Raw genomic sequence first — 19,031 nt, forward strand, 5'->3', positions numbered from 1 at the left:
AGTATTATACTAGTTTCAGGTGTATAATATAGTGATGCAACAATTCTATACACTACTTAGTGCTCATCATAATAAATATACTCTTAATCCCCTTCACCTGTTTTACTCCCCCCATACAACTTCTTATTAATTTATACATTCTATATAGACATACACACATACACAACCAACCTTAGGTTCATTTACAAAAGTTCTGTTAGCACTGGTTGGGGTGGAACTGGGGCATGTCTCTTCATCTTTCTTTTTTTTAAACAGCTCCTCCGGTGATTCTAATGTGTAGCCAAATACTTACCACTCATCTAAGTAGACTAAAAAATACTGACCTCAGAGTTTAAAACTACAGAGTTTAAAACTACAGAGGACTTTGGAACAAGGCAGATTGGATTTTTAATACACGCTCTCTTCTCTTCCTAGCTATGTAACCAAATGCAAGCTACTTTATCCCTACAAGCCACAGTTGCTTCAGTTTCCTCTTCTGTAAAATAGGCACAATACCCTATAAAGGGTAAATGTGACAATTAAATTATATAAGGGAAAGAAAATACCCAGCACATTACCTACTACAAAAACTCAAGTTTTATGTCCCTTTTATCTTTGCATCTTCATCCCTACTCGTCCTAAGGCCAGTCAAATTACCCTTGAATCTTGATTTCTTCATCCTTAAGGAAAATAATTCAACATGACACACCTATGCACTACAGGTCAAGTAAAATACAAAAATTATGTTTGCAGGAGTGCAGGGGTGGCTCAGCCTGTTAAGCATCCACCTCTAGTTCAGGTCATGATCCCAGAGTCCTGGGATCAAGCCCCGCATCGGGCTCCCTGCTCTGCAGGAAACCTGCTTCCCCCTCTCCCACTCCCCCTGCTTGTGTTCCTTCTCTCTCTGTGTCAAAAAATAAAATCTTTAAAGAAATAAAATAAAATTATGCTTGCAGAAATATAAGTATATTTACAGATAGAAATTTTTGCTATAAACTCAAAATAAAAGAAGAAGGACAAATTAGAAAACTTTGATATGTGGGGCACCTGGGTGGTTCAGTCAGTTGAATGTCCAGCTCTTGGTTTCACTTCAGGTCATGATCTTGGGGTGGGGACACCGAGCCCCAAGTAGGATTTCTCACTCAGCTCAGAGTCCACTGGAGATTGTCTCTCTCCCTCTCCCTCTGCCCCTTCCCTATGCCCCTCTCCCAACTCACAGAAGCATGTACTCTCTCTAATAATAAATAAAATCTTAAAAAAAAAAAAAACTAGGCTATGTGAAAAAATGGTAAAACAAAGGCTAGAAAATATGAGCATCAGAAGAAACAGTCAAGCTTGAAGGACATGATCAGAAGGCAAATCAAGATCATAATCTTGGGTCAGTCAGGGATTGAAATTTACTGTAAAAAATTTATCAGCCACAATTCCTTCAAAATCTTCATATCTGGGGTGCCTGGGTGGCTCAGTCAGTTGAACATCTGACTCTTGATTTTGGCTCAGGTCACAATCTCAGGGTCATGGGATTCGGTTCGTTGCTCAGTAGGGAGTACGCTGGTGATTCTCTCTCTCTCCCCCTCTCATTCTCCCCCTCTCCTCACCACGCTCTTGGCTCACATTCTCTCTCGAATAAATAAATAGGGGTGCCTGGGTGGCTCAGTTGGTTAAGCATCTGTCTCCAGCTCAGATCATGATCCCTGGTCCTGGGATCAAGCCCTGTCAGGATCCCTGCTCAGTGGGGAGTCTACTTCTCCCTCTCCCTCTGCCCCTATCTCCCCCACCACTTAATCTCTCTCTCAGTTAATAATATATTTTTTAAAATAACAAAAAAAATATTTAAAAAGAAAATGTCCACATCTAAGAAACAACACAATCTATATCATCATAAAAATAGGCATATTCTGACAGGACCTACATATCTGCTTGAAGAGGTAGGAAGGGGAGTTGTATTGGAGCTTTATAAACCAAAGTGTCCTTACAACATCTTCATACAAAGATCAATGGCCCATTTAATAAAATGTTCAACTTTTAGATAAACAGCATGGTAGTTTGACCAAAAAATTCCTATATAATTGTTCTCTACACTAAAGATATGTATAATTACCAAGGCACTAAATTTTATAATAAATAAAACAAGGGGCGCCTGGGTGGCTTAGTCATTAAGCATCTGCCTTCAGCTCAGGTCACGATCCTAGGGTCCTGGGATTGAGCCCCAACATCAGGCTCCCTGCTCTCCACTGTGTCTCTCTCTCTGTCAAATAAATAAATAAAATATTTTTAAAATAATAATAATAATAAATAAAACAAGAAATATGACCTTTCCTTAACCTCTTTGATCTTCAATATTCTACAACTTAAAGTTTGATTTCTGATAGCCTGTGAGTTAAGAATGAAACATAAGAGGAGAAAAGAGGAAGAGCAGGAAGAAGATGGGAAGGGAAAGGAGGAAAAGGAAAAAGAACTAATGTAGACTGCATGTGAGACAATCAACAGAAAGAAAGACTTCAAAGATAACAAAATGTCAATAAAAACGTATCTCTCAATAATCACTCTCAATGTGAATGGCCTAAATGCGCCCATAAAATGACACAGGGTTGCAGACTGGATAAAACAACAGGACCCATCCATATGTTGTCTACAAGAGACCCATTTTGAACCTAAAGATATACCCAGACTGAAAGTGAAGGGATGGAGAAGCATCTTTGATGCCAATGGGCCTCAAAAGAAGGCCGGGGTAGCGATTCTCATATCAGATAAATTAGATTTTAAACTAAAGACGGTAGTCAGAGATACAGAAGGACACTACATAATTCTTAAAGACTGCATGTGACCCACAAAGCCTAAAATTTTTACTGAAAGCATTTACCAACTCCTGAATATACCCTCTTACTATCTTCTACTTCTGAAGCTTGTGCTACACACCATCATCATCACTAAACCCTTTATCAATCCAATTAAATTCTAAATTCCATTCTAAACAAATTAAAAAACCACATCGAAAAAAATATCACCTCACTCCTAAGTAGAATCTCACAGTACTGGCTTGTCATCTGTCCTTACTAGGTTCAGTACAAAAACTACTCACTCGCTACTTGGGATGCACCCTCCAGGAGCGAAAACTATGACGAGGACACAGTCCCTGCCATCAAGACACTTCGAGTTAACTGAAGTAGCAAACAAAAACAGTTCACTTACATAACAGAGTATTATGACAGAAGCATGCACTGGATGACCCCCGGAACAAAATGGGGCACTTAGGGCAATCTTAAGGGTTCTGAAAGGTTTCTTAGGAGAGATGCACCCAACCCCCAGGAAAAATGGCACGAACAAAGGTCTGAAATTGCAAGGTGTCTGTAGGAACTACACACTACTCAGTATTATCAGCCATAGGAAGAGTACAGGTTGGAGAAGTACACAAGAACAGGTCACAAAGGCCTAATAGGTTATGCTAAGGAGCTAGCATAGAAGTCCTAATAGTCATGCTAAGGAGCTTAGACTTTACAGCCAATAAAAGGATTTAAGCAAGAGAATGATGTAGACATATAAATCTACTGGATACATCCTAGCTGCTGAGTGAAAGGTTTACTAGATGGGTAATACAGAAACCAGTTAGGAGACTATTGTACTTGTCCAGGTGGGATCAGGGTCTGAACTAAGGTGGTAATTACGAAAGAAAAGGAAAGATGAATTTCAGAAATACTTAGGAAGATTTATTTTTGGCTGTGAGAGATAAGGCAGAAGACTAAGGGCACAAGAATATGCAATGGGAAAAAGACCGTCTCTTCGACAAATGGTGTTGGGAAAACTAGACAGCTACATACAAAAGAATGAAACTGGGCCGCTTTCTTACAGCATACACAAAAATAAACTCAAAATGGATAAGGACTTAAATGTGAGACCTAAAACCTTAAAAATTCTAGAAGAGAGCAGAGGTAGTAATTTCTCTGACATGGGTCATAGTGAGATTTTTCTAGAAATGTCTCCTGAGGCAAGGGAAATAAAAGCAAAAACAGACTACCGGGACTAAATCAAGATAAAAAGCTTCTGCACAGCAAAGGAAACAAAAGACAATCTATTGAATGGGAAATGATAGTTGCAAATGACATATTCAATAAATGATTAGTTTCCAAAATATATATAAAGAACTTATACAACATCAAAAAATAATAATAATCCAATTTAAAAACAGACATTTCTCCAAGGACATACAGATGGCCAACAGATACATGAAAAGATGCTCAACATCATTAATCATCATGGAAATGCAAATCAAAACCACAATGAGATATCACCTCACACCTGCCACGCAAGAAACAACAAGTGTTGGCAAGGATGTGGAGAAAAAGGAACACATGCACACTGTTGGTGGGAATGCAAACTGGTGTAGTCACTGTGGAAAACAGTATGGAGGTTCCTCAAAGAGTTAAAAATAGAACTACTCAGTGATCCAGTAATTCCACTACTGAGTATTTACCCAAAGAATACAAAAACACTAATTCAAAAGGATACATACAGCCCTATGTTTATTGCAGCATTAGTTACAACAGCCAAATTATGGAAGCAGCCCAGGTGTCTGTCAACAGATGAATGGATAAAGAAGATGTGGTATATATACACAATGGAATATTACTCAGCCATAAAAAAACTGCCATTTGCTACAACATGGATGGCTCTAGAAGGTGCAATGCTAAGTGAAATAAATCAGAGAAAGACAAATACCATATGATTCCACTCACGTGTGGAATTTAAGAACAAAACAAAGAAAAAAAAAGAAATAAACCAAAAAAAGACTCTTAACTATGGAAAACAAGCCAATGATTAATAGAGAGGAGGTGGGAGGGGGTTAAGGGTGAGCAGAGAAGGGGGTTAAGAGTACACTTATCATGATGAGCACTGAGCAACAGAAAGAATTGTTGAATCACTGTATTGTACACCTGAAACTAATATAACACTGTATGTTAACGATATTGGAATTAAAACTAAAAAAAAAAAAAAAAAAGACATGGCACAGATTCATTAGCCTGTATGACTGAATGGAGTGCATTTAAGTTACAAAACTACAGGAAGAGACGATTTTAACTTTTTGTTCGGGGAGGGGTACAGAATGGAAGAGCTTAGAAGTAGACAGCAAAATGAACTATGTTTCAGACCTACTGAATCTGAGGTAAATCTAAATGGATATATGTAGATAGCCAAAAGCCAGTGACATTTACAAGTCTGGAGCTCGGCAGAGAGCTCCAAGCTGGAGATATTTCATCAGCATATAGGCAGCAATTAAAGCCAACAGAATGGGCAAGACTACTTAAGGAAAGAATATTAAAAAGTCCAATGAGGGGCGCCTGGGTGGCTCAGTGGGTTAACGTCTCTGCCATTGGCTCAGGTCATGATCCCAGGGTCCTGGGATCAAGCCCCGCATTAGGCTCTCTGCTCAGTGGGGAGTCTGCTTCCCCCCTCTCTCTGCCTACTTGTGCTGTCAAATAAATAAATAAAATCTTAAAAAAAAAAAAAACTTAAAAAAAAAGTCCAGTGAGCCAAGGAGCCAACCCTAAGGAATATCAATGTTTACTAAGCAAAAACAATAAAGATTTCTTCTTAAATACCAGCTAGTTTCTTTTTTTTTTTTTTTAAGGTTTTATTTATTTATTTGACAGAGATCACAAGCAGGCAGAGAAGCAGGCAGAGAGAGAGGAGGAAGCAGGCTCCCTGTCGAGCAGAGAGCCCGATGCAGGGCTTGATCCCAGGACCCCGAGACCATGACCTGAGCTGAAGGCAGAGGCTTTAACCACTGAGCCACCCAGGCACCCCTACCAGCTAGTTTCAATAGCTTCAAAAATCTCTTCCTGCTAAATAACAAACTGAAAAGAACAAAAACCAAAAAACGTGTTCATTAGTACAACTTGTCTAATGGACAAAGTAAAGATTAAGAAATTCAGTAGGAGAGGGTATTCCAGGTAAAAGAAATAGAATACAGAAAGAAAAGGAGCATGACAGTACAGTATATTTGGGGATTTGCTTATTTGGTCTTACAGTAGGTATGCATGTTAGAAAGGCCTTAAAAAGGGGTACAAACCAAGGCCTACAAGAACTCTGGGAGGGAACAATCAAGACTGTGGTTTGACTTCATGAAACTTTCTTAAGCTCTCCTTCGCAACACATCCAAATCTCCTTCAAGTCTCAGCTCAAGCATTAACTCCTTCAAGCACCTCTCTCTTCCCTGCTCCCCCAGGCAGATTAGGCCACAACCACCACTATCCTCCCCATGCCCCTTGTTCATGTCCCCACTGTAGCACTTATCCTACTAAGCTATGCTATGGCAATGTGTGGCATGTCTATATTCCAAAAAAACTGACTATAAACTCCTTAAGAGCAGGGAAATTTAATTTTTGTATCCCATATTTCCAGCACTCCTTCACTGCCATCTAATAATCACTCAATATGTTATTTGTTGAACAGATGTCTTAAACATATCTGACACAGACAAAACTACCAGCTCTTTGGCCTTGGAATGTACTGCAGTTGTGGATTTAGGTTTTTGTTCTGCTTTACTTGTGATAATATTAAAATAATGTAAAATGAGTGTGAGGAGATACAGCCCAGGAAAACACTGAATAACAAAAGAACAGCCTACAGGAAAATTTAAACAATTCATAAATTTAAACAATTCATAAGTAAAATAAAAATAATAGTCATAGCTACCATATTAAGTACCAATTATATGTGTGCCAGTCAAGGTTCCAGGTTCTCTGTCCTTCTTATCTCATTTAACCCATAGGACAAATCAACAATGGAGTATTATATCCCTTCTACACATGCACAGATAATTTATCTCACTTTACCACCCTATCTTGGTAATAAGTTACAGGTAGAAAACTGAGTTTTGTCAGGATAATGAAGAGCAAACATTGTATACTGCATTCTCCACTTTAATACAGCCTCAATTATTTCATTTTGAGCTAGCCAGCACAGTTACAGCAGAACCATGTCCCATAAATTAACTAGGAGAAAGTCTTCTAGCACCTTCTCTGCCCCAACAATTTTCAAGTCTCAAGGGAGAAATTGTGAACTGTCCATATACTCCCGCCTCCAAGAAGAACCTTTCAGAAAAGCAATAAACCAAACATAACAAGCTTTGTACCTCTGCGTGGGGATTTCAATTTTGTAAACTAGGAGGGGAAAAAAAAAAAAACCTAACATTTATATAATCCTTTATAGTTTAAAAGGTATTTTCACATTTATTATCTCATTTGAAACCCATTTCACAGATAAGTAAACTGAAGCTCCAACAGACTATTAATGAATTTGGATTTCATATCTCTTAGACAAAAAATTCTTGGTGTTTATGTTGCTGAATTCTGGTATGTATAAGTGATGACTTCCTATTCGTGGTACTCTCTGTACATCAGATGACAGATCCTCCTGGACAAACAGGAAAGGATCAATGTACTAGGCACAAAAAAATGCACAAAAATTCTGACCCAAAGAGTTAAGTGACTTATCAAAGTATGAAATGAAGTGCTAAGGTGATAAAACAAAGAATTAGTATTTAGTAAATAAAGAACTGTCAATGAGGTAAAAGCTCTAAGAAAGTGCTGTTTTGGGGTGCCTGGGTGGCTCAGTGGGTTAAAGCCTCTGCCTTCGGCTCAGGTCATGATCCCAGGGTCCTGGGATCGAGCCCCACATCAGGCTCTCTGCTCAGCGGGGAGCCTGCTTCCCCCTCTCTCTCTGTCTGCCTCTCTGCCTACTTGTGAACTCTGTCTGTCAAATAAATAAATAAAACATTTAAAAAAAAAAAAAGAAAGTGCTGTTTCACAGCTCACAAAGGCTGCTATTTACCCCCTCCCATTCCTATTTCCAAGTATGATTGACCCACATCTGGATAATCTGATTAGCCATAAATGCAAACTGGCTTCCTCTTGCTATCTAGACTATGCCTGTGTGTGTGTATGTATGTGTACACATACATCTACTCATATGTGTATTTATTTTTTTATTTACACATACATATAAATAAGAAGTATTGACAGATAATGGGATTATAGAAAATAATTTTGCCTCCTTTTACTTATTTTTTTAAAGATTATATTCATTTATTTATTTGACAGAGACACAGCATGAGAGGGAACACAAGCAGGAGGAGTGGGAGAAGGAGAAGCAGGCTCCCTACCGAGCAGGGAGCCTGATGTGGGGCTCGATCCCAGGACCCTGGAATCATGACCCAAGCTAAAGGCAGACGCTTAACAACTGAGCCACCCAGGAATCCCTCCTTTTACTTTTTATAATTTCCAACTTGTACCATGTGCATATGCTATTTTAATGGTGGAAGAAATAAAGCTCCTTTAAAGTTAAAAAATAATAGATAAAAATTGGGGCACCTGGGTGACTCAGTCAGTTAACCACCTGCCTTCGGCTCAGGTCATAATCCCGGAGTCCTGGGATTGAGTCCTACATTTCTCTCCCCATGCCCTTCCTCTTCGCTAGTGCGCGCTCTCTCTCTCTCTCAAATAAATAAACCTCTTGCAAAAAATAATAATAATAATAGAAAAAATAAAGCAAGTCACAGAAGAATACTTACACTATGATTCTATTTATATAAAGTTGCAAAGGTAAAAAATATATATTATTTAGAATATGCACTTGTTTTGGTAAAACCATAAAGAATAAAGACAAGAAAGTGAATGATTCACACAAAATTCAGGGAAGTGGTTACTTATGAGGAAGAAAAATGGAGAGACATTCAATCAGGCAGGGAATCACAAGAGGCTTTAAAGGTACTACAAATTTCCTTTTTAAGCCGAACAGGAAAAACATCGATCTTCAATTTGTTCCATTCCTTAAAGATGTATGTTATATGCACTTTATACATACGGTTTAATTCACAATTTAAAAAGATACAAACAAAGTTAAGAAATCAGAATTTGGGAGCTGTAGCCCAGACTCTTCCACTTACTGTGCAACCTTAAGCCAGTCATTTAAAACCCTCAGAGCAGTTTTTCTTATTTTATAGAAGAGGAAGCGAACAATTAAGACATATGTTTAGTACTTTACTGATTAAAGTTCCTAGACTGTGGGGTGCCTGGGTGGCTCAGTGGGTTAAAGCCTCTGCCACGGGGCGCCTGGGTGGCTCAGTGGGTTAACGCCTCTGCCTTCGGCTCGGGTCATGATTCCAGGGTCCTGGAATCGAGCCCCACGTCCGGCTCTCCGCTCAGCGGGAAGCCTGCTTCCCTTCCTCTCTCTCTGCCTGCCTCTCTGCCTATTTGTGATCTCTTTCTGTCAAATAAATAAATAAAATCTTAAAAAAAAAATAAAATCCCTTATTTTAAAAAAATAAATAAATAAAAAATAAAGCCTCTGCCTTTGGCTCAGGTCATGATCTCAGGGTCCTGGGATCCAGGCCCACCCCCCCCCCCGCTCAGCAGGGAGCCTGCTTCCCTCTCTCTCTCAGACTGCCTCTCTGCCTACTTGTGATCTGTCAAATAAATAAATAAAATCTTAAAAAAAAAAAGTTCCTAGACCGCAAATATGTAAACATGAAAATATCCAGATAAACTGTGAGATGATAATCCAAAGTAATCCCTCTTTAATAAATTATAGAACATAATACCAAAAACTCAATGGAACGATATACAAGGCTATGGACAGTCTAATATCTTCCTATCTCATAATAATGGCAACAATATTTTTTAATGGGTACTATGTAACCAACCCAGAGTGTTAAATACTTTCCATGGATTATTTTGTTAAATCCTCAAAACAATCCTATGAAATTATTCTCTTAATGCCCACTTTACAGATAAGATCATTGTGCCTAAGGTCACACAGCTAACAGTGGAAGGTGGACCCACTTCAGAATCCACACCTTTAACCACCACATTAGTTATGCCTCACCTCTCTCACTATATTTAAATCATCTCTCTCCCAAAAATGAAAACTCCTTGACAACTCTTTTTTGTTGATTTTCATTTCCCCTGACATTTAGCAGGTAATAAGTAAATAAACACTGAACCAATAGTTCATATATGCAGGGTTTTCAGGTCATAAGGTTATTTTAGGGCATAAACTGAGTTGTTTCCCTTGACAGCCCTGCAAAGTATAAAAGTTTTTGTTTTTACTATTTCAACCATATTTAAGTGAACAATTCAGGAGAAGTAAGTACATTCACAATGTTGTGCAACCATTACCACTAAGTATGAAAGGTTTTTAATGACTTTACTGAAATCACTTAGCTATCAAGTAGTGGAATGGGAAATTTGAACTCAGGACTCTCCACCTTTAAATTCACAAGCCATTCATTACCAAGGGGCCTGTCTACCAGTACCTCCTCTGTTCTCTCCTTACCAGAACATTAGAAGAATCAAACAAACACTTTATATACATTTCCACTGTAGAGGTACCCATAGCTGTGAAGGAGGGAAAAATCCACTAAGACATTTCTCCTAAGCGATTAGTTTTCATTTTGAGCTTCCAAAAGCCAGAGCTTTAATATAAATATCTCACCTCTAGCTCAAGCCTGCAGATCCACAAAAGCAATGTCTGGACCCCAGAGTAAAGTTATGAGAAATGCTTGCATTAGTTAGAGTACACTCTCATCAAATTACAGGTAACTGCTCAAACCTGGTCTTTATCATAATAAAGCTTCCTTATAATAAAACACTTTCAATTCCAAGGACAAGGCCAACCTTCCATCATTCTGCCTATTTTGGAACTACAAAAAAGAAAAAAATCCTAAATTTTGGGCATTTTTATGTGCTCCACTGTCAAACCAAAGAAAATGGCTTGTTTACAAGCTGAACTCTGAAGCCTGAACAAAAACAGAATCATTTGATCCTGTTGATGCCAGTTTTATCCTCTTTACATCCCTCCCCATGTTTTCTCAGTCTGAGCTCTAATCAACAGCCACTTCATGTTTAACATATCATAGTTAATGCAATTAAGTGCAGAAAATTGGTTCCCTAAAGCTGTTTCCCCCAGTCACACCCCTCTTTACCTTCCAGCATCACCAGTCGGCTGTAAGAATAAACATATCATGAAGCTTTAAATAAAATTGCTGATGAATAGATGGAGACATTGTTGCTGCAGTTAATGCAATGTGCCTACATCAATACCAACCCTTAAAAAATAAAATAAAAATGATTCTACATGCTTTATTTATCCACATCTGACAGAATTCTGACCACCTGAATTCCTTTAGAAGAAAATTCAATCTATAGAAATATAGTCCAATTATTTTAAATCTTATCTAGTAATGCCAAAAGAGAATCAAATGAAAAACTCCATCAATACCAAACCATTTCACCAATGAATATTTATGACATTTTCATATTTCCTGTCTTGTCTCTGTTTACATAAAGCAGTGGTGCCAAGATTCATCTCAGGATTATTAGCCTGCAATACAATGATGGGCCTAATTGCCTTGCAAACCAGGACACCAATAAATGGAGTCTTCAGACAATCAATTTTGAGAGGAGGGGGGGAAAAAAAGGCCTAAGCTCTTTCTACATACGTGCACATTGCCTGACTAGAAAATAAATTCAGCCTCGTATTTTTCAGTGTCATTCATGGGTTCTCAAGCAAAGAATGCTCCCTTAAATACCTCAAGCTCATCAAATCTATTTAATTCCAAATTCCAGGACTAATTTTTAAATGCACCAAGGGGACGGCGGAAAAGAGAAGGCAGAGACATCACACAGAAAGATTATCTATCACGTTTCAGTTTTATCTTCTCCACCTTTAGTTCAAGAGTAGGTTTTTTCCCCAAACTTTCTTTTTATAATAAATGAATAGAAAACACCCTCCCCTGCTTAATTTTGCTTTAACTGAAGCCCCTCTTAACTTTACCCTTAGGGTTGATTTACTAATGATATTAATACAAATGAAACAAAAAGACTGAAATAACAGCTTAGGATGTCCTCTAGGAAAGAGTCTTTAATGCACCTTCTCTGTCCCTTGCAAAGTCTCCTCTGATTACTGTTCCTCCCGCAACGACAGCCTCCAAAGCTGTCCATTTAAGTCCAACCCCTGACCCTCCTGTGTCTCTTGGAGGACATCAGAATCCTTCCTCTCTAGAATCATCCAGTGCACCTCTTCCCAGCCCTGCTCACTGCCCCACTCCATCCTCCCTGCCCCATCCATACCTACAACTCAAGGTTTCCCACTCGTTAAATAGCCTCTTTGCCACCTTACTATCAGCAACCACCTCTGCAGTCCTATGAGTTCATCTCAGACACTGCTTCTCTAAAACTCCCTCTGCCACCTCAGCCAAGGGACATTTTAAGATACCATCCCCCAACCTGGTTCACCACCTGCCACTATTCTTTCAGTGAGTCTAGCCCAGCAGCATCTTCTGAGCCCTCTGCCTCAAGCCTGCACTCAAGGAGCCATCATGCCTTTTCCAGTCGTTCTAAAATCACCCTAAATCCCATCTCCTGTACCCGCCTCCAATTTCAATCTCTGCCTGCCCATTTTGGGCCTAACTTCTAATTTACCCCCCTCCTGCCAGCTCACCATCACACTCCTCTCACTGAAAGTCCCACCCCCACCAGCTCCTATTCCAACCTCCATGAGCATTCCCCAGAAAAACCCCAAAGTCTACCTCCTCTGTCCTCCTAACCCACGCTTATTCCATAAGTCTCCACAAATCCCACCACCCAGAGATGGCAAACGCCCACTTCCAGCTCAGGTCTCAACCGGTGCCAAGCCCCTTACTCCCAGCTCTACCACCTCCATCAGTCTGCCTTAAGTCCACCCCAAATTCCACTCTCATGAATTAACACCCCTCCCCCAGGGTCCTATCCAAACCTGCAATCCCACTGTGTATTGAAATCATCCCCCTACCCTGCACCCCGGCTGGATCCCAAGCTGTCAACTGCTCCAACCCAACCCCAAATCCATCACCCTCATTCAGTCCCCTCCCCCATTAAAAGCCATCCCACTCCACTCTCATCATCCATCTCGCCCAAAACCATCCCAAATTCCACCCCGACCTCCCAATCTCACGCTCCTGTCCCATATCGGGTCAATCGCTATTAAAAGTCCCCTTCCCTTGTCGCTCCCCCCCAACCTGCTTGGGTCCCACCCTCACCCCACCCCCAGCCCCGCGCCAGGACAAGTCTCCGCTGCCAACCCGCCGTTCCATCGCAACCTCAACCCCCTTCCCCCAACCCGCGCGGGGTCTCAGCAGCCCCCACTCTCATTCTCCATAAGTACCACCGGCCCAGGCTCCAGGAGAGCGGACCGGGGGAGGGGGGGCGGTCTCCTCACCGGCTAGCCGCTGCAGGCGAAGACGACGGCGGCGGCGGAGGCGGCGATGCCCTTGTCTTCTCTAGAGGCTACAGTGGCGACGCTCTCGTTCCCCCGCCCGTGTCCAGTAAGGTGGCTGATGGCGCGCAGGGAACTGGAGCCTCCTCCTCAGACTCGGCTCTGAATCCTCTGCAGTAGCCGACGAAGAGCCCGACGGGTGGGGGGAGGGGACGCTCGGCTGCGGGCGAGGGAGAGGGAGGAGGAGGCGGAGGGAGGGGGCGGGGGACCGCTAAGAAGGGCGGGGAAGGAGGAGCCTGCGCGGCGCCGCGACACGTCCCACAGCCTCAGCGCGCCGGGACCACAATTCCCAGCATGCCTTGCTCCGGCCCGCGCGTGGCCTGCGCGGCCTGCCCTGGCAGCCGCGCGCCTTATACCGAGGGGCCGAATCCTTCCTGGTTACGGGCAATGAAGTAAAATCCACCATCCGCTGGCGGATTTTGTAGGCTCAGAGACCACTTGTGAGGAAAGTTAAGTGCCCTCTTCTCCAAATAGCAATGTTTGCAGCGTCTCCAACCTCTACGCTCGGACATACATCCCCGCCTTAGTCCCTGCTGGACTACATTTCCCAGCATGCCCCCAGAGTCTCCCGGCCTTCTTCCGGACCCTTCTCAAAACGCGGTACTACAGTTCCCAGGGGGTGTGGTGCCTGCGAAATGCTGGGAGATGCAGTTCTCAGTTCTTCCTCCATGTTAAGAAAAAGAAGTGAAAGAGAAGAAAAAGGGTAGGAATATGCCAACCCACTGAGAAGAGGCCTAGATGGGATAGATCACCTGACTCTGTATTTTCTTCGCCATCCCCGTTGCCACTGTCACACCAAAACTAATGCAGCAGCTTCTTCCTGGTCTCCCTGCAATTCAGAGGACAATTTGGCAACTGAAATCCAAATGTGAAAAGAAGTTCTTGACCCCGCTCCATTACTTTCCAATTTTTACCTTAAAAAGAGAATGAAACATTTTAGGAAAGATTAATGCACAAGGTGGTTATATGGGATTGCTGATTACAGGGGTAATGTAAATGTCCGTCAATAGGGCTAATTAAATTATATATACAAACAATGCAGTAGTAAGCAGCTATTCAAAATAATGATATAGGTCTATTTATTGACATGAAAAGCTATTCACAATTTATTCTCGAGGGAAACAAATTGATTACAAAACGTTTAAAATGGTATAATTTATGTGATATTTGAGAGGATATTCTATAAGCATAGGGGAATTTCAGGAAGGAGGTTCCCAAAATATTATTAGTGATTATCTTGAAGGAAAGGGTGTCAGATTTCAAGTAATTTTCATTCTCTTATTGCCTGAATTGTTTAAAAAGAGCGCATAGTTTTTTAAGTTATAAGACTATTTTCAAAAAATGTAATTTCCAAACCCAATAACCATACTTTGCTGCCTAAAAAGCTTATCATGGGTTCCTATTGCCCTCAGTGGTGCTTCAGGATGAGGCCTGTCTGGTTTTTCTGTGAGCTCAACAGTTCCACTATTAAAACAAATAATGGTGGTAACTTACAATTCATAAAAGACCATTAAATCAGTACAAAGAATGTTCTCTATTTTCATTGTCTATTCTCAAAATTTTCCTCCTTCTGGTCTTTCCACAGCCATTTCCTCCTTTTCTCTTCATTCTTGAAACTCAAGCCAAAGTCCTACCTTCCCTAGAACATATTTTAGGCACATTGATCTTCCTTGTATCTGAAATCTTATAGCACTGGTTTTTAATCTGTGGGCCAAATATCTCTGTGGAGATGGGGAGGGAGGAGGGAGGAACGGAGTTATTGTAAAGGGTCTGCAAAGCTCTACTTAAACAAAACATTGTCTATAGACTGAATAAATAAGTCTTATACTTAAAAACATAATTTGCCTTCTTCTGTGTCCAGCTCTCCTAATATATGGAATATGGCATCAGACGATTTCTGATGTAGCATAAATCCTGTATCCAATTACAATATTTTTAGATTTTATAAGTCATTATTCCTTGATGTTCTGAAGACCAAAACATTCAAGCTTCACTAGCCAGTCCACTGGAGAACTGCAGGCCTATCTGAGAAAGGCCAGCTTTCCTGTATCAGAGGTTAATGCGGTCCACAGCCCTGCTGCAGCCAATCTCTTCAGCTTCACTCCACCTACTCTAATAACACTCCTATTCCTTATGACTCACTTTCCCCAAGTATATCAGGCACTGTCATTTTCAGACTGCCTATCTCATTTTTCAACCTATTAGCCCAGCCTTAAAATACCAGTCCACCCACACACGCCCCCCCCCCAAAAAAAATCCTAGCCCCTCTGCTCCCTTTTCTGAGAATAAGAAAAGTACCTATGATATGTTGACTATGTGACAGGCAAGTCCCTTCCCCTCTCTAAGTGTTGCATTGGCCACGCCTTCTCCACTTCTTTTTTCCCACTTCTCCTACTGGCACAAAATGGGGACTAGGTGAAGATTAGAATTAGAAGGGATCTAATCTGGCGAGCAAGTAAAGCATTATCAGAGTTAGGGGCCTAGGTATGAGGAAGTTTACCAGACTAGGAATCTGGGAATCAGATGATAAATCAGACCTTGCTATGAACATGCTAGGTGACCTTTAGTAAGTCTCTTAACTTTTCTGAAGCTCGGTGTTTACATCTGTAAATTGGAAGGAATGACTCCTGCCCTGTCACTTCAAAAGCTTATTAGGAGAATCCAATAAAGCAATGAGTATAAAAGTGCTTTGAAGACTGTAAAGTGGCATTTATAGTCCAAACCCTTCATCTAAAAGGAGGATTCTCTCTCCAAAACCCTGCCAAGTGTTGGCAGGTAAACTATTTACTCAGAATTATACAATTATTAATGAAATTATTAAAGTATTTCAGGAATCAACTCTATTAAGTCAATTTTAGCCCTTGATAAACTTTCCATATAGCAAAAACAATTTCTGATTTTTCTAAATTTTTTTCTTTATTGAATTTTCATCAAGATGTATTTTTTCTATTAATTTTATAAGAAAGGTTAGATTCATCAGTTATTTTATCTTTATCGATTTTTACTGATTATTCCTTCAGCTATTTTGAAGTTTCTAGTCATTATTTCCACCAATTCCACCTTTTCCTGGAAGAGATTTGAACCATTGTCATTTTTATTTTGTGTCGATTATTTCCACCAAGTGGAATTTTCCCAGGGGTCAACTTTGCAATGTTTAATATTACCAATGAAGATGGGATCATTCAGTTTGCTTTTCCATCCATAATAAATTTTTACCACATGTAGTTTTAGCCATTTTCAGCTTTATTTTGTGCTCATTATTTCTACCACATCTATTTTTTTTTTCCCTCTGCGACCCAACCCAAACAAACTCAGGAACAAAATCACAGTGTCAAAACACTAACCTTTGCCTATTACTATCTGATAACTGGGACTGTGAGATGGTTTTGTATCAGCTATGTTAATGAGTCTGTTTGAGCTCTCTTTTTCTCTCAGAGCATCTCTTTAAGAGCATTGACACATATGTGTGAGCTGGACTATTACTTTAAGAATTGCTTTAGGGTTGCTTGGGTGGCTCAGTTGATTAAGCAGCCCACTCCTGATTTCGGCTCAGGTCATGATCTCAGGGTCCTGGGACCAAGCCCCATGTTGGGCTCCATGCTCAGCAGGGAATCTGCATCAGGATTCTCTCTCTCCCTCTGCCCCTCTCCCTGCTTGCTCTTTCTCTTTCAAATAAATAAATCTTTTTAAGATTTTATTTTATTTATTTGTCAGAGGGAGAGAGAGAGAGCACAAGCAGGTGGAGAGGCAGGCAGAGGGAGAAGCAGGCTCCCTGCTGAGCCAGGAGCCTGATGTGGGACTCCATCTCAGGACCCTGGGATCATGACCTGAGCCAAAGGCAGATGCTTAACAGACTGAGCCACACAGGCGTCCCTAAAACAAATAAATCTTAAAAAACAAACAAACAAACAAAAAGAATTGCTTTAGAATTGCAGGAAAGAGGTGCCTGGGTGGCTCAGTTGTTAAGTGTCTGCCTTCAGCTCAGGTCATGATCCCAGGGTCCTGGGATGGAGCCCCATGTCAGGCTCCCTGCTTGGTGGGAAGCCTGCTTTCCCTCTCCCATTCCCCCTGCTTGTATTCCTGCTCTCCCTCCCTCTCTCTCTCTGTCAAATAACTAAATAAAATCTTAAAAAAAAAAAAAAAGAGTTGCAGGAAAAATGGACATTAGAGACCATGTTAGGAAAACCAATCTTTAACGAGCCAGGTACTGTGCTGGCATCTAAGATCCATTATCTCATTTAATCCTTCAGCCTAATTTCCTTCACATGCCCACTTTCTAGTAGAGAAAATTGAGACTCAGACAGAAAAAGAAGCCAAATTAGGATCAGAAACCTGGTCCTGGTTTAACACTCAGCACAATTTGAATGTTTATAAGTTCCAAAGTTATGTAACTTAATTTTTAACTTTTGCAATCATCTTAATGGAAAATTAAATGATTTTTATTTTAGCTAAGACAAACGAGAGAAATACATGAATATAAACAAAGCATCCACAAAGAGTTTTTGTAAATTAAAAATAGAATTACTGTACAATCCAGTAATTCCACTGCTGGGTACTTTCTCAAAGAAAATAAAAACACTGATTCAAAAAGACACGTGCACCCCTATGTTTATTGCAGTATTATTTACAATAACCAAAATATGGAAGGAGCTCAAGTGTCATTGATAAATGTCATTCATTGATAAATGAATGGATAAAGAAGATGTGGTATATATATACAACGGAATAGTACTCAGCCATAAAAAAGAATGAAATCTTGCCATTTGCAGCAACACAGATGGATCTAAACAGTATAAAGCTCAGTGAAATACGTCCATCAGAGAAAGACAAACACTATAGGATTTCACTTGTATGTGGAATTTAGGAAACAAAACAAACAAACAAAACAGGATTTTTTTTTTTTTTAACAGAAGCAGGGGGAATAGGAGAGGGATAGCAGGCTTCCCGCAGAGCAGGGAGCCTGATGTGGGGCTCGATCCCAGGACCCTGAGATCATGACCTGAGCTGAAGGCAGACGCTTAACTGACTGAGCCACCCAGGCGCCCCAAAACAGGATTTTTAACTCTAGAGAACAAACTGATGGTTACCAGAGGGGAGGTGGGTGGGAGATGGGTGAAACAGGTGAAGGGGATTGAGAGCACATTTACGGTGATGAGCACGGAGCAGTACATAGAATCGTTGAATGACTATATGGTACACCTGAAACTAATAGATACTGTATGTTAATTACACTGGAAATTAAAGGTTTTAAAAATGTATCGACAAGAGATTTTTATAACAGCAAATGAGACAAGGAGTGTGAAAATGGTGTGTAAATGACCAAATGCTGGGCAAGTGGAAGTTACTGCCATTTGTGATGCAGGCTGTTATATGAACCTGTTATGCACTTTGTCAGAGTCCTAGAGAATGAGTAACATAATAACATTCAATACATGGGTGTCGAATGACCATCCTAATATGTAATTCTAACAACCAATAGTAGGGGAATAAGATTACAGCCTGCCCATCTATTCTTTAAGACCCAAGTCAGACTTGAAGTCTCTCCCGATCCCCGGGCTAGGTTAGAAGCCTACTGGGCTCCCATAGACTGCTCACACTATATGTTCACTGTCTGTTTACCATCCTCAAGGACAAAGACCAAGGTGATCTGCTTCTCTGTGGCCCACCTAAATCAGTTCGGCCTTGGGCTTCTACAAGTGTAAGGCTTCCATAAATAGTGATTGAATGAATGAATAAATCAC

At 40.6% G+C, this 19,031-nt stretch overlaps 1 protein-coding gene across 2 annotated transcripts in view; it reads right to left on the reverse strand.

Moving 5' to 3' along the window:
• Positions 1-13,434, reverse strand: part of FAM168A (family with sequence similarity 168 member A) — a 207,413-nt gene extending 193,979 nt beyond the window's left edge. For both annotated transcript variants that reach the window (XM_080816119.1, XM_080816118.1), the window contains exon 1: positions 13,234-13,434. The gene's annotated coding sequence lies outside the window, so the exon portion shown is untranslated. The remainder of the gene's footprint in view (positions 1-13,233) is intronic.
• Between the last annotated feature and the right edge of the window lie 5,597 nt (positions 13,435-19,031).

This window comes from Martes martes (assembly GCF_963455335.1).
Source record: "Martes martes genome assembly, chromosome: 10".
In the NCBI taxonomy this organism is placed as follows: Eukaryota; Metazoa; Chordata; class Mammalia; order Carnivora; family Mustelidae; genus Martes; species Martes martes.